Genomic DNA, 27,882 nt, shown 5'->3' on the forward strand with positions numbered 1-27,882 from the left:
TAAAATATTTTGACACTTGAATATATAATTTCTCAGTATATTGAAAATTAATTTATGTTGACAACTCATTCTGGGATAATAGAGGCACCCCTCTCCTTGATAAGCTCTACCAGTGAATCTCACATTTTTACTGTGAGCTCTTTTTCCTATTACAAATATGAATGTGGCTAGTAATTTTAGGCAAACCATTCTGAATACTATCTAGCTGAGAGCTACGTTTCTTTGTATCAGTTCTAACCACCTGAATTAATAATTCAGTTGGTCTTTCTTGTGATCTTACCAGATTTCATCATCATTGGTTTATCTGTGGCACATAGAGTGGCTGGGGTGAGTTCATTGACATCCCCCTGGTAATATGGCCTATGTGGGATTAGAAATAAGAGATACAACCACATAGCATCAGAGCTGGAAGGGGCTAGAGATATCTAATCCAAGAGTTTTAATTTGGAGTTGGAGAAATCGATGTCCACCAACTTCCTCAAGGTACATGATTGGTTAATCTGTTGCCAGAACCAGTCTCTGTCTCCAGATTCCCAGTCCAGCCCAACACTCACCCCATGATGCTTCCCATCAAATGTGAGATAATGATGATGCACCTGTAGCAGCTTTGAGATGTCTATAAAAGTACCCCAGATCCCCTGAGTCTATTGAAAAATCACTATTTACACTTCTAACAAAAGCTACAAATAATAAGAATGCAGGGCCTCTCTGGTGGCGCAGTGGTTGAGAATCTGCCTGCTAATGCAGGGTACATGGGTTCGGGCCCTGGTCTGGGAAGATCCCTCATGCCGCGGAGCACCTGGGCCCGTGAGCCACAACTGCTGAGTCTGTGCGTCTGGAGCCTATGTTCCGCAACAAGAGAGGCCGCGATAGTGAGAGGCCTGCGCACCGCGATTAGGAGTGGCCCCCGCTTGCCACAACTAGAGAAAGCCCTCACACAGAAACGAAGACCCAACACAGCCCAAAATAAATAAATAAATAAATAAGTTTTAAAATAAATAAATACTCCTGTTCTCTGTTTAAAAAGAATGCAAAATGATCTTCTTTCATTAATTACTCTAAAAATGCTTAAATAAGTTCCTAGTACTGACAAACCACATTTTACTTAATGGGAAGTCAGTAAGAGAGATAGAAAGCATTGCAATTCATGCTAATCATTAATTAATAGCTTGTTTCTCAAACCATGTTCCCAGGCCCAAGGTTCCAAGACAGTGAGAATGGACAAGGGCTCCCACCTAGGGAGCAGCTCTTCAGTTATCTGTGCTTTACTTTAGAGTTCTGCATGAGGTTTCTTTAATAAAAGAAACTATTGCTAGAAATAGTCTCTGAAAACCACAACAGTGCTGGACCCAACTCCTCAGCTGGAATTCTCTTGCCCCCAAAGCTTCAATCACAACTTGGTATTCCTTCAGTTTTGCTTGTGGTCTCTCCCAGTCTGACCTTCTTCTCCTGTGCTCCTTCTCTGCCTTGGGTGGGGAGGCGGGCACCTCTGAGAATTTTCCTACCTCATTTAGAACAAAGTGCCTTGTTTAGGAGAGGCTTTAGGTAGGGGTTTCTTGCTAGGTATATGTACAAGTTCCCTTTCACCTGGTTCTAGTATTCCAAGTAGTGTTCTAGGAATCAGTAGTTTGTACAATTTGACAAAAGCCACAAATAGCATTGCCAATCTAGCTACTCCAAAAGTTGCCTTTGTAGTATCCACCAAAGACTTTGCATTTATCAAATAGTCAGTACTCTCTGAAGATTTATACAGATACTATTTTAAAATACTTTTTATTGTGGTAAGATATAATAACATAAAGTTTACCATTTTAACAATTTTAATTGTACAGTTCAGTGGCATTACGTTCATTCACAATGTTGTACAGCTATCTCCACTATCCATTTCCAAAATATTTTTGTCATCCCTAACAGAAACTCTGTAACCATTAGACAAAACTCCACATTCCTCTCTTCCCCCAGTCCCTGATAACCTTTATCTTACTTTCTATTCTAGGTAAATTCATATAAGTGAAATCATACACTATTTTCCTTCTGTGTCTGGCTAATTTCACTTAGCGTATTATCAAGGCTTACCCATGTTTTAGTGTGTTTCTTTTAGCATATTTCTTTTTATGGCTGAATAATATTTTATTGTATGAATATACTACATTTTGTTTATCCACGTGTCTGTTGATGGATACTTGGGTTGTTTCCACATTTTGGCTACTGTGAATAATGTTGCTATGAACCTTGATGTACAACTACCTGTTTGAGTCCCTGCTTTCAATTCTTTTGAGTATATACCCAGAAGTGGAATTGACTGATCATATGGTAATTCTATGTTTAACTATTTGAGGAACCACCAAATTGTTTTTTGTTTGTTTTTTTTCATCTTTATTGGAGTATAATTGCTTTACAATTGTGTGTTAGTTTCTGCTTTATAACAAAGTGAATCAGTTATACATATACATATGTTGCCATATCTCTTCCCTCTTGCATCTCCCTCCCTCCCACCCTCCCTATCCCACCCCTCTAGGTGGTCACAAAGAATCGAGCTGATCTCCCTGTGCTATGCGGCTGCTTCCCACTAGCTATCTAGTTTATGTTTGGTAGTGTATATATGTCCATGCCACTCTCTCACTTTGTCACAGCTTACACTTCCCCCTCCCCATAACCTCAAGTCCATTCTCTAGTAGGTCTGTGTCTTTCTTCCTGTCGACCCATAGGTTCTTCATGACATATTTTCCCTTAAATTCCATATATATGTGTTAGCATAGGATATTTGTCTCTCGCTCTCTGACTTACTTCACTCTCTATGACAGACTCTAGGTCCATCCACCTCATTACAAAGAGCTCAATTTCGTTTCTTTTTATGGCTGAGTAATATTCCATTGTATATATGTGCCACATCGTCTTTATCCATTCATCTGATGATGGACACTTAGGGTGTTTCCATCTCCTGGCTATTGTAAATAGAGCTGCAATGAACACTTTGTTACATGACTCTTTTTGAATTATGGTTCTCTCAGGGTATATGCCCAGTACTGGGATTGCTGGGTCATATGGTAATTCTATTTTTAGTTGTTTAAGGAACCTCCATACTGTTCTCCATAGTGGCTGAACCAATTCACATTCCCACCAGCAGTGCAAGAGTGTTCCCTTTTCTCCACACCCTCTCCAGCATTTATTGTTTCTAGATTATTTGATGATGGCCATTCTGACTGGTGTGAGATGATATCTCATTGTAGTTTTGATTTGCATTTCGCTAATGATTAATGATGTTGAGCATTCTTCCCTGTGTTTGTTGGCAGTCTGTATATCTTCTTTGGAGAAATGTCTATATAGGTCTTCTGCCAATTTTTGGATTGGGTTGTTTGTTTTTTTGTTATTGAGCTGCATGAGCTGCTTGTAAATTTTGGAGATTAATCCATTTTCAGTTGCTTCATTTGCAAATATTTTCTCCCATTCTGAGGGTGGTCTTTTGGTCTTGTTTATGGTTTCCTTTGCTGTGCAAAAGCTTTGAAGTTTCATTAGGTCCCATTTGTTTATTTTTGTTTTTATTTCCATTTCTCTAGGAGATGGGTCAAAAGGGATGTTGCTGTGATTTATGTCATAGAGTGTTCTGCCTAGGTTTTCCTCTAAGAGTTTGATAGTTTCTGGCCTTACATTTAGGTCTTTAATCCATTTTGAGCTTATTTTTGTGTATGGTATTAGGGAGTGATCTAAGCTCATACTTTTACATGTACCTGTCCAGTTTTCCCAGCACCACTTATTGAAGAAGCTGTCCTTTCTCCACTGTACATTCCTGCCACCTTTATCAAAGATCAGGTGACCATATGTGCGTGGGTTTATCTCTGGGCTTTCTATCCTGTTCCATTGATCTATCTTTCTGATTTTGTGCCAGTACCATACTGTCTTGATTACTGTAGCTTTGTAGTATAGTCTGAAGTTAGGGAGCCTGATTCTTCCAGCTCCGTTTTTCGTTCTCAAGATTGCTTTGGCTATTCGGGGTCTTTTGTGTTTCCATACAAATTGTGAAATTTTTTGTTCTAGTTCTGTGAAAAATGCCAGTGGTAGTTTGATAGGGATTGCATTGAATGTGTAGATTGCTTTGGGTAATAGAGTCATTTTCACAGTTGATTCTTCCAATCCAAGAACATGGTATGTCTCTCCATCTATTTGTATCATCTTTAATTTCCTTCATCAGTGTCTCATACTTTTCTGCATACAGGTCTTGTCTCCTTAGGTAGGTTTATTCCTAGATATTTTATTCTTTTTGTTGCAATGGTAAATGAGAGTGTTTTCTTTATTTCACTTTCAGATATTTCATCATTAGTGTATAGGAATGCCAGAGATTTCTGTGCATTAATTTTTTATCCTGCTACTTTACCAAATTCATTGATTAGCTCTAGCAGTTTTCTGGTAGCATCTTTAGGATTCTCTATGAATAGTATCATGTCATCTGCAAACAGTGACAGCTTTACTTCTTTTCCTATTTGAATTCCTTTTATATCCTTTTCTTCTCTGATTGTTGTGGCTAAAACTTCCAAAACTATGTTGAATAAGAGTGGTGAGAGTGGGCAACCTTGTCTTGTTCCTCATCTTAGTGGAAATGATTTCAGTTTTTCACCATTGAGGATGATGTTGGCTGTAGGTTTGTCATATATGGCCTTTATTATGTTGAGTAAAGTTTCCTCTATGCCTACTTTCTGCAGGGTTTTTATCATAAATGCATGTTAAATTTTGTCGAAAGCTTTCTCTGCATCTTTTGAGATGATTATATGGTTTTTCTCCTTCAATTTGCTAATATGGTGTATCACGTTGATTGATTTGCTTATATTGAAGACTCCTTGCATTCCTGGAATAAACCCCACTGGATCATGGTGTATGATCTTTTTAATGTGCTGTTGGGTTCTGTTTGCTAGTATTTTGTTGAGGATTTTTGCATCTATGTTCATCAGTGATATTGACCTGTAGTTTTCTTTCTTTGTGACATCCTTCTCTGGTTTTGATATCAGGGTGATGGTGGCCTCATAGAATGAGTTTGGGAGTGTTCCTCCCTCTGCTATATTTTGGAAGAGTTTGAGAAGGATAGGTGATAGCTCTTTCCTAAATGTTTGAAAGAATTTGCCTGTGAAGCCATCTGGTCCTGGGCTTTTGTTTGTTGGAAGATTTTTAATCACAGTTCCAATTTCAGTGCTTCTGATTGGTCTGTTCATATTTTCTATGTCTACCTGATTCAGTCTTGGCAGGTTGTGCATTTCTAAGAATTTGTCCATTTCTTCCAGGTTGTCAATTTTATTGGCATAGAGTTGCTTGTAGTAATCTCTCATGATATTTTTCTATTTCTGCAGTGTCAGTTGTTACTTCTCCTTTTTCATTTCTAATTCTATTGATTTGAGTCTTCTCCCTTTTTTTCTTGATGAGTCTGGCTAATGGTTTATCAATTTTATATATCTTCTCAAAGAACCAGCTTTTCGTTTTTTGATCTTTGCTATCATTCCCTTCATTTCTTTTCATTTATTTCTGATCTGATCTTTATGATTTCTTTCCTTCTGCTCTCTTGGGTTTTTTGTTTTGTTTTGTTTTTCTTTCTCTAATTGCTTTAGGTGCACGGTTAGGTTGTTTATTCGAGATGTTTCCTGTTTCTTAAGGTAGGATTGTATTGCTATAATCTTCCCTCTTAGAACTGCTTTTGCTGCATCCCATAGGCTTTGGGCCGTCGTGTCTCCATTGTCATTTGTTTCTAGGAAGTTTTTTATTTCCTCTTTGATTTCTTCAGTGATCACTTCATTATTAAGTAGTGTATTGTTTAGCCTCCATGTGTTTGTATTTTTTACAGATCTTTTCCTGTAATTGATATCTAGTCTCATAGCATTGTGGTCGGAAAAGATACTTGACAGAATTTCAGTTTTCTTAAATTTACCAAGGCTTGATTTGTGATCCAAGGTATGATCTATCCTGGAGAATGTTCCATGAGCACTTGAGAAAAATGTTTATTCTGTTGTTTTTGGATGGAAAGTCCTTTAAATATCAATTAAGTCCATCTTGTTTAATGTATCATTTAAAGCTTGTGTTTCCTTATTTATTTTCATTTTGGATGATCTGTCCATTGGTGAAAGTGGGGTGTTAAAGTCCCCTACTATGAATGTGTTACTGTCGATTTCCCCTTTTATGGCTGTTAGCATTTGCCTTATGTATTGAGGTGCTCCTATGTTGGGTGCATAAATATTTACAATTGTTATATCTTCTTCTTGGATCGATCCCTTGATCATTATGTAGTGTCCTTCTCTGTCTCTTCTAATAGTCTTTATTTTAAATTCTATTTTGTCTGATATGAGAATTGCTACTCCAGCTTTCTTTTGGTTTCCATTTGCATGGAATATCTTTTTCCATCCCCTTACTTTCAGTCTGTATATGTCTCTAGTTCTGAAGTGGGTCTCTTGTAGACAGCATATATATGTGTTTTGTTTTTGTGTCCATTCAGCCAATCTGTGTCTTTTGGTGGGAGCATTTAGTTTATTTACATTTAAGGTAATTATCGATATGTGTGTTCCTATTCCCATTTTCTTAATTGTTTTGCGTTCGTTATTGTAGGTCGTTTCCTTCTCTTGTGTTTCTTGCCTAGAGAAGTTCCTTTAGCAGTTGTTGTAAAGCTGGTTTGGTGGTGCTGAACTCTCTCAGCTTTTGCTTGTCTGTAAAGGTTTTAATTTCTCCATCAAATCTGAATGAGATCCTTGCTGGGTAGAGTAATCTTGGTTGCAGGTTTTTCTCCTTCATCACTTTAAATATGTCCTGCCAGTCCCTTCTGGCTTGCAGAGTTTCTGCTGAAAGATCAGCTGTTAACCTTATGGGGATTCCCTTGTGTGTTATTTGTTGTTTTTCCCTTGCTGCTTTTAATATGTTTTCTTTGTATTTAATTTTTGACAGTTTGATTAATATTTGTCTTGGCATGTTCTCCTTGGACTTATCCTGTATGGGACTCTTTGTTCCTCCTGGACTGGGTTAACTATTTCCTTTCCCATATTAGGGAAGTTTTCAACTATAATCTCTTCAAATATTTTCTCAGTCCTTTCTTTTTCTCTTCTTCTTCTGGAACCCCTATAATTCGAATGTTGGTGTGTTTAATATTGTCCCAGAGGTCTCTGAGACTGTCCTCAGTTATTTTCATTCTTTTTTCTTTATTCTGCTCTGCAGTAGTTATTTCCACTACTTTATCTTCCAGGTCTCTTATCTGTTCCTCTGCCTCAGTTATTCTGCTATTGATCCCTTCTAGAGTATTTTTAATTTCATTTAATGTGTTGTTCAATGTTGCTTGTTTCCTCTTTAGTTCTTGTAGTTCCTTGTTAAATGTTTCTTGCATTTTCTCTATTCTATGTCCAAGATTTTGGATCATCTTTACTATCATTATTCTGAATTCTTTTTTCAGGTAGACTGCCTATTTCCTCTTCATTTGTTAGGTCTGGTGGGTTTTTATCTTGCTCCTTCATCTTTGTGTTTTTCTGTCTTCTCATTTTTCTTATCTTACTGTGTTTTGCAGGCTGCAGGTTCGTAGTTCCCGTTGTTTTTGGTGTCTGTCCCCAGTGGCTAAGGTTGGTTCAGTGGTTTGTGTAGGCTTCCTGGTGGAGAGGACTAGTGCCTATGTTCTGGTGGATGAGGCCGGATCTTGTCTTTCTGGTGGGCAGGTCCACGTCTGGTGGTGTGTTTTGGGGTGTCTGTGGCCTTATATGATTTTAGGCAGCCTCTGTGCTAATGGGTGGGGTTGTGTTCCTGTCTTGCTAGTTGTTTGGCATAGGGTCCAGCACTTAGCTTGCTGGTCATTGAGTGAAGCTGGGTGTTGGTGTTGAGATGGAGATCTCTGGGAGATTTTCGCCGTTTGATATTATGTGGAGCTGCGAGGTCTCTTGTGGACCAGTGTCCTGAAGTTGGCTCTCCCACCTCAGAGACACAGCACTGACTCCTGGCTGCAGCACCAAGAGGCTTTCATCCACACGGCTCAGAATAAAAGGGAGAAAAAGTAAGCAGAAAGAAAGAGGATAAAAGAGAATAAAATAAAGTAAGGTAAAATAAAGTTATTAAAATAAAAATATAATTATTAAGAAAAAACCATTTTTTTAAGCAATAAAAAATAAACAGACGGACAGAACCCTAGGACAAATGATGAAAGCAAAGCTATACAGACAAAATCTCACACAGAAGCATACACATACACTCTCAAAAAAAGAGGAAAGGGGAAAAAATAATAAATCTTGCTCTCAAAGTCCACCTCCTCAATTTGGGATGATCTGTTGTCTACTCATGTATTCCACAGATGCAGGGTACATCAAGTTGATTGTGGAGATTTAATCTGCTGCTTCTGAGGCTGCTGGGAGGTATTTCCCTTTCTCTTCTTTGTTCACGCAGCTCCCGGGGTTCAGCTTTGGATTTTGCCCTGCCTCTTCGTGTAGGACGCCCGAGGGCGTCTGTTCTTCGCTCTGACAGGACGGGGTTAAAGGAGCCGCTGACTTGGGGGCTCTGGCTCACTCAGGCCGTGGGGAGGGAGGGGCATGGAGTGCGGGGCGAGCCTGCGGCGGTAGAGGCCAGTGTGACGTTGCACCAGCCTGAGGCGCAACGTGCGTTCTCTCCGGGAAGTTATCCCTGGATCCCGGGACGCTGGCAGTGGTGGGTTGCACAGGCTCCCGGGAGGGGAGGTGTGGAGAGTGACCTGTGCTCTCACACAGGCTTCTTGGTGGCGGCAGCAGCAGCCTTAGCATCTCATGCCTGACTCTGGGGTCCACGCTGTTAGCCGCAGCTCACGCCCGTCTCTGGAGCTCCTTTAAGCAGCTCTCTTAATCCCCTCTCCTCGCGCACCAGGAAACAAAGAGGGAAGAAAAAGTCTCTTGCCTCTTCGGCAGGTCCAGACATTTTCCCGGACTCCCTCCCGGCTAGCCGTGTTGCACTAATCCCTTCAGGCTCTGTTTGCCGCCAGTCCTCTCCCTGAGCTCCGACCGAAGCCCCAGCCTCAGCTCCCAGCCCCGCCCGCCCCAGCGGGTGAGCAGACAAGCCTCTCGTGCTGGTGAGTGCTGGTCGCTGGTCGGCACCGATGCTCTGTGTGGAAATCTCTCTGCTTTGTCCCACCAAACTGTTACTCATTGTGGAAACACCATTTTACATCCCCACCAGCAATGCACAAGGCTTCAAATTTCTCCACATCCTTGCCAAAACTTGCAATTTTCTGGGTTTTTTAAAAATATAATAGCCATCCTAATGGTTATGAAGTAGTATCTCATTATGATTTTGATTTGAATTTCCCTAATGACTAATGATGTTGAATGTCTTTTCATGCACTTATTGGTCATTTATATATCTTCTTTGAAGAAATGTCTGTTGAAATATTTTGTCCATTTTTGAATTAGGTTGTTTTCTTGGTGTTGAGTTGTAGGAGTTCTTTCTATATTCTGGATATTAATCCATTACCAGATATATGATTTGCAAATATTTTCACTCATTCTGTGGGTAGTAATTTCACTTTGTTGATAGTGCCCTTTGATGCACAAAAGTTTTTAATCTTGATGAGTTTCAATTTATCCTTTTTTCTTTTGTTGCTTGTATTTTGGTGTCATATCTAAGAATTCATTGGCAAACTGAACATCATGAAGATATTCCCCTATGTTTTCTCCTAAGAGTTTTAGTTCTTATATTAGATCTTTGATCCATTTTGAGTTAATTTTTGTACATGGTACAAGATAAGGGTTCATCTTTATTCTTTTGCATGAGGATATCCAGTTTTCCCAAAACAATTTATTGAAAAGGCCATCCTTTCCCCAATGAATAATCTTGGCACCCTTATTAAAAATATTTGATTATACAAGTGAGAATTTATTTCTGGGCTCTCAATTCTATTCCATTTGTCTACATGTCTGTCCTTATTCTAGGACAACATTATCTTGATTACTGTAGCTTTGTAGTAATTTCTGAAACAAGGAAGTATGAGTCCTCTAACTTTGTGCTTATCTTTCAAAATCGTTTTGACTATTTCGGACCCTTTGCAATTGCATGTAAATTTTACAATGGGTTTTTATATTTCTGCATAAAACACCATTGGGACTTTGATAGGGCTTGCTTCAATTCTGCAGATCATTTTGGATAGTATATCCTTCTTTCTGCAAGTTTCAGGTTTACTTTGCTTTCCTCTTCTAGTTTTTTAAGATGTAAAGTAGGTTATCAATTTTATATTTTATTTATTTTTAAATGTATGAACTTACAGACATAATATTTCCCTTTCAGTATTACTTTTGCTGCATTCCATAAATTTTGATGTGTTTATTTTCACTTTCACTCATCTCAAGGTATTTTCTAATTTCCCTTGTGATTTCTTTTTTGACAAATTGGTTGCATAAGAGTGTGCTATTTAATTTCCATATATTTTTGGTTTTCATAGAGATTATTTTTTAAATGAAACAACACAGTATCATTAAAGACATTTAAGGACCAAATAAACTAAGAAGATTGGAGAGGAGAAATCAAAGTTAAGCTAAATTATTTTCTACTTATCTGTTTATTTGGATATTTTTAAAAGAAGATAAACAGAACTCATTGCTAGAACACAAAAGAGAGATTGAGGTTTCTAAGAGTGGAAGGAGAAATCAGTTCTGTGAGTAGTAGAGGAAACTTTAGAGAGATATAGCAAATGAAATCAGTGCCTGAAAGTTCCTGGCCAGGTACCTGGAATGAGGTGATGTAGCTAGCAGTTGCTTCTGTGGCCCTTTTCAAATTCTTGCTTCTGCTAAGAAGCTTCTGTGTGAAGTGAATCACATAAGCCAGGAGAGTTCCAAAATATAAACACATTATTCTGTTTTGACCAAGCTTATACTCAAGAGATATGGATAGGTCTTGTTCTCAGACAGGATTCTTTTGAGTCTTTGTCCTCCCTCATTTTCACTCTGTAAAACAGTGAAGAAAAAACCGTTCCAGCTAGGTATTTCCACAAGGGACTGCTATGCACTTATCCTGATGATTCTCAGCATTACATCATCCTTCTATATCTCATTTCTATCTTGTCCTTCAGTTTCCTCCACTGGGCTACCCTGGTGACGTTTTCTTCAGAGGCATAAAAGTAGGTGAGAGGCTGAAGGCAGAGGCATACCTTGCTCATTTGATATCCAGAGTTTAAGACATTTTTAAGCTCAGAAAGATTAACAGCTGACTTCTCATGAGAAACAATGGAGGCCAGAAGGCAGTGGTAAAAAGTAAAATACAGCCACAAAAGTTTCTAAGTCTGATTTTACATACCTCCCTTTTTCCTCCCTGAAGTCCTCATTCTTACTCTGACCAGTGAGAATGAGAATGGTTCGCCCTGGAGGCATGCAATAAGGGGCTGTATTAACTATAGAGAATTTACAACAGTAATAAAACCAATGGATATAGATCTGCTTTTCATTCATCATATTCCAGGGATTCTAAACAAGGTCAGTGATAATATACTCCTATCTGGAAAAAATTCTTGTGGGTCTAATAATCTAAACAACTACTGTGGTTACTATTGAGTTTTAATAAATGTCAGTTAATGTTTTATTATATATTCTCTAATAAATATTGTATGACAGTTCAAAGAAATCCAGTTACGGTGTGTCTCCACACAACTAGGGCACCAGTGGGGGACCATGGACACCTAAGGGGATGGGAGGAACCCCCAGTGACCAGGTAGGACATGGGGCATGGGGGGAGTGAAGGGGGAGGAGAAGTGGAGGCAGGAAGGGACTGGCACCCCTGAGGGGTGGCTGGGGGAGGGGAAGGGATCCCACGCCCGAAGGGGGAAATTGGGGGACCATTGGGAGGACAGAGGATCAAAAGGGAGCATGGCCAGGTTTCCCCTGCCCACTTGGGGCCTTGGGCCTGATCCTCTGCTCATCAAAGCCCCCTCCAGCCTCGCGGGTCCTGAGGGAGTGGGAGGGAAGGGGAGCAAATGTAAAGGCCGGACTTCCAAGACCAGCACCCCTGAGGGGTGGCTGGGGTAGAGGAGGAGCTCCTACACCCAGCACCACCCACCCACCATTAGGGGTCCAGTGGGGATGTGGGAGACCCTGGGAGAGACGGTGATGGGGGACACAGAGGAATGGAAGATAATATGGCCAGCACTTTTCCTGTCCACTTAGGCACCAGGGAGCCTCTTGGGCTCCCGGGCCTAATCCTCTGCCCTCAGAACCTCCTTCCTGCCATGCAGAGCCATGCAGAGCCCAAGGCCCACCCCTACACCCCAACCCAGGGCCCTACGTCTACACTCATAAACCCCCTCTGAGACACTCTATGACATAAATCATAACAAGATCCTTTTTGACCCACCTCCCAGAGAAATGGAAATAAAATAAACAAATGGGACCTAATGAAACTTAAAAGCTTTTGCACAGCAAAGGGAACCATAAACAAGACCAAAAGACAACCCTCAGAATGGGAGAAAATATTTGCAAATGAAGCAACTGACAAAGGATTAATCTCCAAAATTTATAAGCAGCTCATGCAACTCAATAACAAAAAAACAAACAACCCAATCCAAAAATGGGCAGAAGACCTAAATAGACATTTCTCCAAAGAAGATATACAGACTGGCAACAAACACATGAAAGAATGCTCAACATCATTAATCATTAGAGAAATGCAAATCAAAACTACAATGAGATATCATCTCACACCAGTCAGAATGGCCATCATCAAAAAATCTAGAAACAATAAATGCTGGAGAGGGTGTGGAGAAAAGGAACACTCTTGCACTGCTGGTGGGAATGTGAGTTGGTACAGCCACTATGGAGAATAGTATGGAGGTTCCTTAAAAAACTACAAATAGAACTACCATATGACCCAGCAATCCTACTACTGGGCATATACACTGAGCAAACCATAATTCAAAAAGAGTCATAGGGCTTCCCTGGTGGCACAGTGGTTGAGAGTCTGCCTGCCAATGCAGGGAACATGGGTTCACTCCCCGGTCTGGGAAGATCCCACATGCCGCGGAGCAGCTGGGCCCGTGAGCCATGGCCGCTGATCCTGCGTGTCCAGAGCCTGTGCTCTGCAATGGGAGAGGCCACAACAGTGAGAGGTCTGCGTACCACAAAAAAAAAAAAAAAAAAAAAAGAGTCATGTACCAAAATGTTCATTGCAGCTCTATTTACAATAGTCAGGAGATGGGAACAACGTAAGTGTCCATCATCAGATGAATGGATAAAGAAGATGTGACACATATATACAATGGAATATTACTCAGCCATAAAAAGAAACGAAATTGAGCTCTTTGTAATGAGGTGGATGGACCTAGAGTCTGTCATACAGAGTGAAGTAAGTCAGAAAGAGAAAGACAAATACGATATCCTAACACATATATATGGAATCTAAGAAAAAAAGTGTCATGAAGAACCTAGGGGTAAGACAGGAATAAAGACACAGACCTACCAGAGAATGGACTTGAGGATATGGGGAGGAGGAAGGGTAAGCTGTGATAAAGCGAGAGAGTGGCATGGACATATATACACTACCAAACGTAAAATAGATAACTAGTGGGAAGCAACCGCATAGCACAGGGAGATCAGTTTGGTGCTTTGTGATCCCCTAGAGGGGTGGGATAGGGAGGGTGGGAGGGAGGGAGACACAAGAGGGAAGAGATATGGGAACATATGTATATGTATAACTGATTCACTTTGTTATAAAGCAGAAACTAACACACCATTGTAAAGCAATTATACTCCAATAAAGATGTAAAAAAAATAAGCTACAAAAAACTTGAAAAAAAAAAAGAAACCCCCTCTGAGACCCCCTCCAACGTGCTGGGTCTAAACCCCACCCACACACCCTTACCAGGGCATTGCCTCTAAAATCTGGTACTCTGCAATCCAGAGGCCCTCCTTTCCATGTGCTGTCTCTCCCCTTCTGTGCAGGTCCTAAGCAGAGGCCCCACCCCACGTTCAAACGTCCCCCCAAACCCACCTAGGTCCTGCCCCACCCTAAAGCCCACCCCTGACTAAGTTTCACCCCCACCTAAACTTTGCCCCCATAGTAAAGGCTTTTCCTTTTTTTGTTTTCTTTTTTCCTCTTTTAGATTGGAGTTCTGTTTTACCTTGTTGAATCATTCTTGTTGATTCTTTTATATTTTTATTTTTCCTAATAAAACTTTTATTTTTCTAATTTTAGTTTATCCTTTACTTTGTTATTGTTCTCTCCTTTTGGCTTTTTCCCCACCCCCCCTTTTTTTCTTTTTTCTGTTGTTGTTTTATCATGGTACAGTTGTTTCCATTATAGTTTTATTTTTCCTAATATATTTTTTTATCTTTCTAATTTTATTTTGTTTTTTATTCTTTGATATTGTACTGCTTCTTTCTTTCTTTTTTTCTTTCTTTCTTTCTTTCTTTCCCATGCCATGAAGCTTGCAGGATATTGGATCCCAGGCAGGAGGTCCAGCCCAAATCCTGTGGTGGGAGCTCTGAGTCCAAACCATGGGACTAACAGAGAACCTCAGATCCTAGGGAATATTAATCAAAGTGAGGCCCCCTGGAGGTCCTAATCTCAGCATCAAGACCCAGCTCTATCCATGTACCTACAAACTTCAGTGCTGGAAGCCTCAGGTCAAAAAACCAGTAAGACAGGAATACAGCCCCACCCATTAAAAAAAAATGAAATGACAAAAAGAAATATGTTACAGATGAAGGAGCAAGGTAAAAACCTACAAGACCAAATAGAAGAAGACAAAATAGGTAAACTACCTGAAAAAGAATTCAGAGTAATGGTAATAAAGATGATCCAAAATCTTGGGAAAAGAATGGAGAAAATACAAGAAACAGGGATCTAGAAGAACTAAGAGGCAAACAGTGTTGAACAACACAATAAATGAAATTAAAAATACTCTAGAAGGAATCAATATCAGAAAAATTGAGGCAGAAGAACAGATAAGTGAGCTGGAAGACAAAATGGTAGAAATAACTGCCAGGGACCAGAATAAAGAAAAAAGAATGAAAAGAATTGAGGACAGTCTCAGAGACCTCTGAGACAACATTAGATTGCACCAACATTCGAATTATAGGGGTTCCAGAAGAAGAAGAGAAAAAGAAAGGGTCTGAGAAAATATTTGAAGAGATTATAGTTGAAAATTTCCCTAACATGGGAAGGAAAGAGTCAGTCAAGTTCAGGAAGTGCAGAGAGTACCATACAGGATAAACCCAAAGAGAAACATGCTGAGACACATAATCAAACTATCAAAAATTAAATACAAAGAAAAAGTATTAAAAGCAACAAGGGAAAATCAACAAATAACATACAAGTGAATCCCCATAAGGTTAACAGCTGACTTTCAACAGAAACTCTGCAAGCCACAAGGGAGTGGCAGGACATATTTAAAGGGATGAAAGGGAAAAATCTACAACCAAGATTACTCTACCTAGCAAGGATCTCATTCAGGTTTGATGGAGAAACTAAAACCTTACAGACAAGCAAAACTTAAGGGAACTCAGCACCACCAAACCAGCTTTACAACAAATGCTAAAGGAACTTCTCTAGGCAGGAAACACAAGAGAAGGAAAAGACCTACAATAACAAACCCAAAACAATTAAGAAAATGGTAATACGAACATACATATCGATAATTACCTTAAATGTAAATGGATTAAATCCTCCAACCAAAAGACATAGACTGGCTGAATGGATACAAAAACAAGATCCACATATATAGTGTCAACAAGAGACCCACATCAAACCTAGGGACACATACAAACTGAAAGTGAGGGGATGGAAAAAGATATTCCACGCAAATGGAAACCAAACGAAAGCTGGAGTAGCAATTCTCATATCAGACAAAATAGACTTTAAAATAAAGACTATTACAAGAGACAAAGAAGGACATTACATAATGATCAAGGGATCAATCCAATAAGAAGATATAACAATTGTAAGTATTTATGCACTCAACATAGGAGCACCTCAATACATAAGGCAAATACTAACAGCCATAAAAGGGGAAATCGACAGTAACACATTCACAGTAGGGGGCTTTAACACCCCACTTTCACCAATGGACAGATCATCCAAAATGAAAATAAATAAGGAAACACAAGCTTTAATTACATACTAAACAAGATGGAATTAATTGATATTTATAGGACATTCCATCCAAAAACAACAGAATACACATTTTTCTCAAGTGCTCATGGATCATTCTCCAGGATAGATCATATCTTGGGTCACAAATCAAGCCTTGGTAAATTTAAGAAAATTGAAATCGCATCAAATATCTTTTCTTACCACAACGCTATGAGACTAGATATCAGTTACAGGAAAAAATCTGTGAAAAATACAAACACATGGAGGCTAAACAATACGGTGCTAAATAGTCAAGAGATCACTGAAGAAATCAAAGACAAAATTAAAAAATACATAGAAACAAATGACAATGAAAACACAATGACCTGAAACCTATGGGATGCAACAAAAGTAGTTCTAAGAGGGAAGTTTATAGCAATACAATCCTACCTCAAGAAACAGGAAACATCTCGAATAAACAACCCAACCTTACACCTAAAGCAATTAGAGAAAAAAGAACAAAAAGCTCCAAAGTTAGCAGAAGGAAAGAAATCATAAAGATCAGATCAGAAATAAATGAAAAAGAAATGAAGGAAATGATAGCAAAGATCAATGAAACTAAAAGCTGGTTCTTGAGAAGATAAACAAAATTAATAAACCATTAGCCAGACTCATCAAGAAAAAAAGGGAGAAGACTCAAATCAACAGAATTAGAAATAAAAAGGAGAAGTAACAACTGACACTGCAGAAATACAAAGGATCATGAGAGATTACTACAAGCAACTCTGTGCCAATAAAATGGACAACCTGGAAGAAATGCACAAATTCTTACAAAAGCACAACCTTCTGAGACTAAACCAGGAAGAAGTATAAAATATAAACAGACTAATCACAAGCACTGACATTGAAACTGTGATTAAGATCTTCCAAAAAACAAAAGCATAGGACCAGATGGCTTCAGAGACGAATTCTATCAAACATTTACAGAAGAGCTAACACCTATCCTTCTCAAACTCTTTCAAAATATAGCACAGGGAGGAACACTCCCAAACTCATTCTACGAGTCCACCATCACCCTGATAGCAAAACCAGACAAAGATGTCACAAACAAAGAAACCTAGAGGCCAATATCACTGAGGAACATAGATGCAAAAATCCTCAACAAAATACTAACAAACAGAGTCCAACAGCACATTAAAAGGATCATACGCCATGATCAAGTGGGGTTTATCCCAGGAATGCAAGGATTCTTCAATATACGCAAATCAATCAACATGATACATCATATTAACAAACTGAAGGATAAAAACCATATGATCATCTCAATAGATGCTGAAAAATCTTTCAACAATATTCAACACCCATTTATGATAAAAACTCTCCAGACAGTAGGCATAGAGGAAACCTACCTGAACATAATAAAGGCCATATATGACAAACCTACAGCCAACATCATTCTCAGTGGTTAAAAACTGAAACTATTTCCTGTAAGATCAGGAACAAGACAAGGTTGCCCACTCTCACAACTGTTATTCTGCATAGTATTGAAGTTTAAGCCACAGCAATCAGAGAAGTAAAAGAAATAAAAGGAATCCAAATCAGAAAAGAAGCAAAGATGTCACTGTTTGCAGACGACATGATTCTATACATAGAAATCCTAAAGATGCTACCAGAAAACTACTACAGCTAATCAATGAATTTGGTAGAGTAACAGGATACAAAATTAATGCACAGAAATCTCTTGCTTTCCTATACACTAATGATGAAAATTCTGAAAGAGAAATTAAGGAAACACTCCCATTAACCATTGCAACAAACAGAATAAAATACATAGGAATAAACCTATCTAAGGACACAAAAGACCTGTATGCAGAAAACTATAAGACACTGATGAAAGAAATCTAAGATGATACAAACAGATGGAGAGATATACCATATTCTTGGATTGGAAGAATCAACATTGTGAAAATGACTCTACTACCCAAAACAATCTACAGATTCAGTTCAATCCCTGTCAAACTATGAATGCATTTTTCACAGAACTAGAACAAAAAATTGCACAATTTGTATGGAAACACAAAAGACCCTGAATAGCCAAAACAATATTAAGAAAGCAAAATGGACCTGGAGGAATCAGTCTCCCTAACTTCAGACTATACTACAAAGCTAAGTAATGAAGACAGTGTCGTACTGGCACATAAAAAGAAATATAGATCAATGGAACAGGATAGAAAGCCCAGAGATAAACCCATGCACATATGGTCAGGTTATCTTTGATAAAGGAGGCAAGAGTATACAATGGAGAAAAGACAGACTCTTCAATAGTGGAAAACTGGACAGCTGTATGTAAAAGAATGAAATTAGGACACTCCCTAACACCATACACAAAAATAAACTCAAAATGGATTAAAGACCTAAATGTAAGGCCATACACTATAAAACTCTTAGAGGAAAACATAGGCGGAACACTCTATGACATAAATCACAGCAAGATCCTTTTTTGACCCACCTCCTAGCGAAATGGAAATAAAAACAAAAATAAACAAATAAGACCTAATGAAATTTAAAAGCTTTTGCACAGCAAAGAAAACCAGAAACAAGACAAAAAGACAACCCTCAAAATGGGAGAAAATATTTGCAAATGAAGCAACTGACAAAGGGTTAATCTCCAAAATATACAGGCAGTTCGTGCTGCTCAATATCAAAAAAAAAAAAAAACAAACAAAAAAAAACAAATGACCCAATCCAAAAATGAGCAGAAGACCTAAATAGACATTTCTCCAACGAAGATATACAGATTGCCAACAAACACATGAAAGGATACTCAACATTGCTAATAATTAGAGAAATGCAAATCAAAACTACAATGAGGTATCACCTCACACCAGTCAGAATGGCCGTCATCAGAAAATCTACAAACAGTAAATGCTGGAGAAGGTGTGGAGAAAAGGGAACCCTCTTGCACTGTTGGTAGGAATGTAAATTGATACAGCCACTATGGAGAACAATATGGAGTTTCCTTAAAAAAAACCCTGAAAATATGGTTACCATATGGTCCATTAGTCCCACTCCTGGGCATATATCTGGAAAAGAAATAACTCTAATTTGCAAGGATACATGCACCCAATGTTCATAGCAGCAGTGTTTGCAATAGCCAAGACATGGAAGCACCCTAAGGGTCCATCAACAGATGAACAGATAAAGAAGATGTGGTGTATATATATATATACAATGGAATATTACTCAGCCATAAAAAGAGAATTAAATATTGCCATTTGCAGTAACATGGATAGACCCAGAGATTATCATACTGAGTGAACTAAGTCAGACAGAGAAAGAGAAATATGTGATATCATTTACATGTGGAATCTAAAAAATAATGCAAATGAATTTACTTACAAAACAGAAACAGACTCACAAACTTAGAAAATAAACTTACATTTGCCAAAGGAGAAGGGGGCAGGGGAAGGAGTATTGTGTTAAGAGATACAAACCACTATACATTAAATAGATAAACAACAAGGATTTACTGTATAGCACAGGGAACTATAGTCAATATCTTGTAGTAACCTATAATGGAAAAAATCTGAAAAAATATGTATCATTGAATCATTTTGCTGTACACCTGTAACTAATACAATATTGTAAATCAACTATACTTCAATTTAGAAATATAAATGAAATGAAAAGACACTAAACAATGATATGAAAACATATAAAAATATACAACACACTTGTAAAGGTAAATATATAATCAAATTCAGAACTCTAATATTGTAGTATGATTGTGTATTAACAATTTATACTATAAAGGTTAAAGGACAAGAGTATTAAAAATAACTATAGCTACTATAATTTAACAAACACACAACATAAAGTAATTTATGACACTATAAACATAAAAGAGGGGAGTAAAATAATAGTTTTAGAATACAAGTAAAGTTGTTATCAATGTAAAATAGATCGTTATATCCATAAGATGTTTTATGTAAGCTTAATGGTAACCAGAAAGTAAAAATTTAAAGTATATTCACAAAAGATAAAGAGAAGGAAATCAGAGCATATCACTATGAAAAATCATCAATTCTCAAAGGAAGGCAGCAAGAGAAGGATGAAGGAGCAAGGTAAATATAAAACAGCCAGAAAGCAGTTACTAATATGGCATTAGTAACTCCTTATATATTAAGAATTACTCTAAATATAAATGGTTGAATTATCCAATCAAAAGGCACAGAGTGGCTGGATGGCTAAAACAACAACAAAACTCAACCATACTGCTGCCTCCAAGAGACTCACTTCAGTTTTAAAGACACACATAGACTCCAAGTGAAGGGATAGAGAAAGATATTCCATGCAAGTGGACACAAAAAGAAAGCTGGGTTAGCTATATTTATGTCAGTCAAAATAAATTTTAAGTCAAAAATTGTAACAAGAGGCAAAGAAGTTCATTATATTAAGATAAAAGCATCAACTCATCAAGAGGATATAACAGTTGTAAATGTATATGCACTCAACATCAGAGCACCTAAATACTTAAGCAAATATTAACAGATATGAAGGGAGAAAGAGACAATACATTAGTAGTAGGTAGTAGTACCCAACTTTCAACAATGGATGGATCATCTAGACAGAAAATCAACCAGGAAATGTTGGACTTGACCCATACTTTAGACCAAATGAACCTAAAAGATATACTTAGAACATTCCACCCAACAGCAGCAGAATACATATTCTTCTCAAGTGAACATAAGGAAGATTGAAATCATACCAAGTATCTTCTCCAACAACGATGGTCTGAAGCTAGAAATCAACAGCAAGAAGAATGGTTGAAAATTTACAAATGTGTGGAAATTAAACAACACACTATTGAATAATCAATGGATCAAAGAAGAAATCAAAGGGGAAATATAAAAAATCTCAAAAAAAAAAAAAAAAAAGAAAATAGAAACACAACATACCAAAACCTGTGGGACACTGTGAAAGCAGTTCTGAGAGGGAAGTTTATAGTGATAAATGCGTAGATTAAGAGAAGAAGAAAGATCTCAAACAATCTAATGTTACACCTCAAAAAATTATAAAGAGGTGAACAAACTAAGGACAAAGTTAGAAGAAGGAAGGAAATAACAAATATCAGAGCTGAAATAAATTAGAGACCAGAAAAACAATAGAAATGATCAATAAAACTAAGAGCTGCATTTTGAAAAGATGAACAAAATTGACAAACCTTTAGCTAGACTGAGTAAAAAAGAGGTATGACTCAAGTAAATAAAATCAGAAATGAAAGACATCACAACTTATATCACAGAAATACATAAGATCATAAGAGACTACTATGAACAACTATATGCCAAAAAAAAAAGGATAACCTAAGGGAAATGGAAAAATTCATAGAAACATATAACTTACTGAGGTTGAATCATGAAGAAATAGAGAATATGAACAGACAAATAATGAGTAAGGAGATTGAATCAGTAATGCAAAATATCCCAAAGAAATGCACAGGACCAGATGGTTTTACTGGTGAATTCTATATACGAAACATTTAAAGAAGAATTAACACCAATCCTTCTCAAACTGTTCTGAAAAATTGTAGAGGAGAAGACACTCCCAAACTCATTCATTGAGACCAGCATTATCCTGATACCAATGCCCAATGAGGACACTACAAGAAAAGAAAACTACAGACCAGTATCCCTGATGAATATAGATGCAAAAATTCTCAACAAAATACAGATGGTTCCCAACTTACAATGCTTTGACTTACAATTTTTTTGACTTTGTAATGGTGTGAATGTGATATGAATTCAGTAGAAACCATACTTTGAATTTTGAACTTTTCCCAGGCTAGCGATATGTGTTACAATATTCTCTCATGATGCTGGTCAGTGGCAACAAGCCATTTTTGTTTTTATTTCTTTTGCCTTAGGAGGCAGATCCAAAAAAATATTGCTACAGTTTATGTTAAAGAGGGTTTTGCTTATGTTCTCTTCTAGAAGTTTTATGGCTTCAGGTCTTACATTTAGGTCTTTAATCCCTTTTGAGTTTATTTTTGTATATGGTATGAGAAAATGGTTTACATGTAGCTGTCCAGTTCCAGCACCACTTGTTAAAGAGACTGTCTTTTCTTCATTGCATTGCCTTTGCTCCTTTATTGAAGATCAATTGACTATATTTATATGGATCTATTTTATGGGCTCTCTATTCTGTTCCATTGATCTATTTGTCTATTCATTCACCAATACCACATTGTCTTAATTACTGTAGCTTAATAGTGAGTCATGAAGTCAGGTAATGTCAGTCTTCCAATTTTGCTTTTCTCTTTCAATATTGTGTTGGTTATTCTGGGTCTTTTGCCTCTCCATATAATCTTTAGAATTAGTTTGTCACTATCCACAAAATGACATGAGTTGGGATTGGATTGAATTTATAGGTCAAGTTGGGAAGAGCTAACCTATTGACAATACTGAGTCTTCCTATTACTGAACATGGAATATCCATTTATTTAGAACTTTGATTTTGTTTATCAGTGTTTTGTAATTTTCCTTATACAGATCTTGTATGTATCCTGTTAGATTTATACCTAAGTATTTCATTTTGGGGGTTGCTAATGTAAATGATATTGTGTTTTAAATTTCAAATTGCACTTGTTAATTGCTGGTATATAGGAAAGCAGTTGACATTTGGATCCTGCAACCTTGCTATAATCACTTATTAGTTCCAGGAGTTTTTTTGTCAATTCTTTTGAATTTTCAATACAGGCATACCTCAGACATATTGCAGGTTCAGTTCCAGACCAGCCCAATAAAGAGGATATCTCAATACAGTGAGGTACACAAATTTTTTGGTTTCCCAGTGCATATAAATTATGTTTATACTATAAGGTACTCTATTAAGTGTGCAATAGCATTATGTCTAAAAAACCCAAAGTACATACCTTAATTTTTAAATTTTTATTGCTAAAAAACACTAAACATCATCTGAGCTTGCAGAAATACATATTAATAATGTCAAAGATTACCAATCACAGATCACCATAGCAAGTATAATAATAATAAAAATATTTGAAATAATGTAAGAATTATCAAAATGTTACAGACACACAACGTGAGCAAGTGCTGTTGGAAAAATGGCACTTGCTTAGTGCTTGCTCAGTGCAGGGTTGCCATAAAACTTCCATTTGTAAAAAACACAATATCTGTGAAGTACAATAAAATAAGGTATGCCTGTATGGATGATCATGTCATCTGCAAAGACCATTTTAGTTCTTTCTTCCCATCTGTGTACATTTTATTTCTTTTTCTTGTCTTGTTGCATTAGCTAGTACTTCCAGTATGATGATGAAAAGGTGTGATGAGAAAGGACATACTTGCCTCATTCTTGATCTTAGTGGAAAAGCTTCAAGCTTCTCACCATTAAGTATGATGTTTGCTGTAGTTTTTCTGTTTTTTGTTTTGTTGTTGTTGTGTGTATATGTTCTCTAACAAGTGAGGGAAGTTCTCCTCTAGTTTCTAGTTTACTGAGAGTGTTTTGTTAAATCCTGAATGGGTGTTGAATTTTGTCAAATGCTTTTTCTGCATCCATTGATATGATCATGTAATTTTTCTTTTTTAGTCTGTTGATGTGATGGATTAAGTAAATTGATTTTCAAATGTTGATTCAGTCTTGCATACCTTGGACAAATCCCATTTGGTCATGCTATGCAATTCTTTTTATACATTATTGGATTTGATTTGCTAATATTTTATTGAGGATTCTTGCATCTATGTTCACTATGTTCATGAGAGATATTAGTCTGAGGTCTTCCTTTCTTATAATGTCTTTGGTTTTGGTATTAGGGTAATGTTGGCCTCATAGAATGAACTAGGAAGAAAACCCTTTGCTTCTATCCTCTGAAAGAGATTGTTAAGAATTTGTATAATCTTTTCATTAAATGTTTGGTAGAAACCACCAGTGAACCCATCTGGGCCTGTTGTCTGTTTTGGAAAATTATTAATTATTGATTAGAATTTTTAATCAATATAGATTTATTCAGATTCTTTATTCCTTCCTGTGTGAGTTTTGACAGCTTCTGTCTTTCAAGGAATTGATCTGTTTCATCAAAGTTATCAAATATGTGGGCAAAGAATTGTTCAGAGTATTCCTTTATTGTCCTTATAATGTCCATAAACTCTATAGTGATCTGCCCTCTTTCACTTCTGATATTAGTAATTTATGTCCCCCCTTTCTTTTTCTTAGTTTTCTTGGCTAGAGGCTTATTTATTTTACTGATCTTTTCAAAAAACCAGCTTTTGGTTTTGTTGATTTTGTTTACTGATTTCCTGCTGTCAATTTCATTGATTTCTGCTCTAATTCATATTACTTCTTTTCTTCTGCCCACTTTGGATTTAATTTTCTCTTCTTTTTCAAGTTTTGTAAGGTGTAAACTTGGATTATTGATTTTAGATTTTTATTCGTTTATAATATATGCACTCAATGCTGTAAATTTCCCTCAAAGCACTATTTTCACTGCAATCCACAAATTTTAATAAGTTGGTTTTCATTTTCATATAATTCAAAGTATTTTAAAATTTCTCTTGAGATTTCTTCTTGGACCCATGTGTTATTTAAAGGTATTTTGTTTAATTTCCACATATTTTCTGATTTTCCAGTTATAGATTTCTAGTTAATTCCATTGTGGTCTTAAAGGAAACATTTAAATATTTTTAAAATTGTAAGGTGTTTATGGCCCAGAATGTGGTCTATCTTGGTGAATGTTTTCACCAAGAATGTTCATCTGCTATTATTAGATGATACACACTCTCTCTCTCCTGGACCCCAACTACCTTTCCCAGACAACTTTAACAACTTCTATAGTCTTCTGGAAATATTTTAAGCACTTATAAGTACCTTTCTCTCTATATCTAACGTTATCAATGTTGAGGAACTTGCTTTATCTTCGCTATCAATGCTCTTGAAGTCAAGATTTGCAAGTGATTCAACACTGTATCCCCTCAGTAATTATCCCAGAGCTTTATGCCTCGTAGAGTATTTGTAAAAGGAATGCGTCATCTCTTCTGCTTCTAACTCAAACTGAAACTCTTATCAAGTTTGTAAGGAACTTAGCATCTCTGTCAGAGGCTCATCCCAGCAGAGATGACACCTTGGTACCAGAGACCATCACCAGTGACTGAGTGAACATATTACTTCCCATTAAACATTGGCTAAAAGATGACATATTTTCCTAATTCCTTCTTCACTCCTTCTTTGCAAACCAACCTCCAAAGAAATTTAGGCATAATTTCTTTGAAAAAATCTATCTAATGCAAGCTATGTAGATCTCTGCCCACCTGATATTTTTTGTATGAGGCTCATCTTAACCTTAATGTGTTTAATGTCACAGACAATCCCCAGATAAGGACTAAAGAGTAGTAAGTCTCATTATGTTAGTTTTACCATAAAACTGTTATTGAGGAGGAGATGGAAATAATAGGATATTTTATGTGAGCTCTGGGCTTCTTGAGCTCTCTCATGGCTCCTAATGAGAGCATAATCACAAAATTATTATAGGGAATTTTTTTCTTCAACCAATAAAACTGACATATTTTTCTGAGTCTGAACTAGAAAACAATTTTTGTACGTCCCTGCTGTCATTTACCTGCACATGGTGCAAGCACTTGTTTTGGGTTCTTAATGAAGGCATGGAGCTTCTAATTATTTAGGGATGTGATTAAATGAGTTTCCCAGTGACTTGGTGTCACAGGAGAAATCTTTTAATTTGCACACTCCTACCACTGATATCTCTTGCAAACAGTGACTATTTAACAATCCCCATTGCCACTCATTTGCCACTGCTCCTCCAATTTATTGACTTTGAAAGTTTTAATAGTGCCCAATGAAACTTTTAATTGCCACTGATTATCGTTTAGGCTTCCTGAGGCAGGGTGTTAGGGGATTATAGCCAGGCTATGCAAAAATTTGACTGCAGAGGTCTTAGATGAAGATCATATGAAGAACAAATAGTTCCCTCATCTCAGTCTCCCCCCTAGGTTATTTGTCATGAAGGGCTCAATAACTATTTTTGAAGATCTGCCTTATTTATTTTTGGTTTTTATTTATTCTCATCTCAGAGGCCTGTTAGAAATCCATAAACTAGAACAGAAAAGCACAGAATATAATAACTTCAACCAAAATTATGACACTATCTTTATAGTTTAAAAACATTAACTTCTACTTCTTTGTGCCCCAGTCTCATTTGTCCTGATTTATCTCTCATCTATTTCAGAGCCAGACCTTCAATGGTTTCAGCAGTTTATATCAGAATAGGAAAGTCACTGCATCCCCCTTATCAAAATCTTATGTAATCTATATCTGATTTGGCATAACTGTGGGTAAGAGACGAATAATTAGATGGATTTTAGGAAAATCATAGTCACTGTAAATGGAGCAGGAAATAAATGGGGGAAAGGGTGGTGTTTTCCTTACACTGATGAAGCTCCAGATTCAGCAAATTTCTTAGCATCAAGGAAAGAAGACTGAAGAAACTAGAAAGATGAGCATGTCAGAACTAAATTTAGGCAGGATCTGTGGATACAGGGAAGTGGTAAAAAGAGTTAAGTTCTTACTCGTTTATAGAGAGCTTGACTGAGTATAGGTTTGACCACCGGACTGATCATTTTGGGGATTCTTTCAACGGTTTATGGTGATATAGTTTTTATCATGTTTTTCTGAATAATTAATTAGTTTTGCTCTGCATTCATTCTCCTTTGTCCTTTAAACGAGCTGGAAGTGATTTAATTAAAACATTTTGGGGAAGTCCAGCATGTTCATCTGAAACTATGAATCAAAATATTCATCTACAATTTTTTCATTTGTCTTTTTGTTGCTTCATTAGTTAGTTTCGATGAACATTTAGGGAATCACTGGTTGTGCATTTGCTGAACATGGAAACCATCTGCTTAATGGTAGCACTTAAGGGTACTATTTAGAACAAATCTTTTTCAGTATTTCAGACCTTGGCCTATCAATTTTTTGCAATTAATAGTAGTGGCCTTTACAAATCAGTTTTCCTCTAGCCTGTCATATACCATATGTACTTTTTTCTTTTAAGGCCAAAACCGATCCAGTTTCACCGGGGTAGGTCAATTTTTCTGGGCTGGAGGGCCCCTGTTGTTTCTCCTTTCTCATCTCCACTTCTCCATTTGCCTTTCTTCTACTTTACAAGAATGGACATACTTCTCAGCTATCCCAAATCCATAATGAGCTCATTGTCTCAGGGTACCAAACAAAGGGACAATTTACAATATTGACTTAGGCAAACCCTCCTAATTCAAGGCACCTTAGTGTGACTATCTGTCTTTCACAGTTTCTGTTAAGGGAGAAGTTTCACATTAGAAATGATCTCGGAAGGACAGCAGTAAGCAGTCCTGAAGAGAGACCTTAGTTCCCTGCCCAGAAATTGAATCTGGGTAGCCTAGATAAAACCAGGAATCCTAGCCACCAGACCCCCAGGGGCTAGAGGCTAGAAGTTATTTTTCTCTGGCTCTTGCCCCCCGTGAAAAATGCATTTCTCACGGAGGCAAAAACTGTGAAAACAGGTACAAAGTTAATTACTAGAGACACAGCATAACATGTGGGAGAGCACACAGAGAAACAGTTTGTTTATTTAAGACAGAAGCAAGACAGAGATACACAGCCAGAGATAAAGGGTATGGGCGTCTTCTCTAATGAGGAGGAGTGCAGTAAGTCAGAAACCAGACAGAGATGCGCACGGGGAGAGGAGTGCAGGCATCCTGAATGAGGAGCGTAGTAAAGAGGTGATTTAAATCACTTATATAGGACAGTCCTTCCGGGTCTTTGTTTACACTTGTCCAATTATCTTGTTTCTTT

General features: G+C 37.3%; 1 long non-coding RNA gene across 1 annotated transcript in view; it reads left to right on the top strand.

The window, feature by feature from the left end:
- The first annotated feature begins 5,220 nt into the window (after nt 1-5,220).
- Nucleotides 5,221-27,882, top strand: part of LOC125962137 (uncharacterized) — a 188,379-nt gene continuing 165,717 nt past the window's right edge. The window contains exon 1 of the long non-coding RNA XR_007473606.1: nt 5,221-6,187. This is a non-coding gene — a long non-coding RNA (uncharacterized LOC125962137). The remainder of the gene's footprint in view (nt 6,188-27,882) is intronic.

The sequence above is a fragment of the Orcinus orca genome, chromosome 1 (genome assembly GCF_937001465.1).
Source record: "Orcinus orca chromosome 1, mOrcOrc1.1, whole genome shotgun sequence".
NCBI classification, from domain to species: domain Eukaryota; kingdom Metazoa; phylum Chordata; class Mammalia; order Artiodactyla; family Delphinidae; genus Orcinus; species Orcinus orca.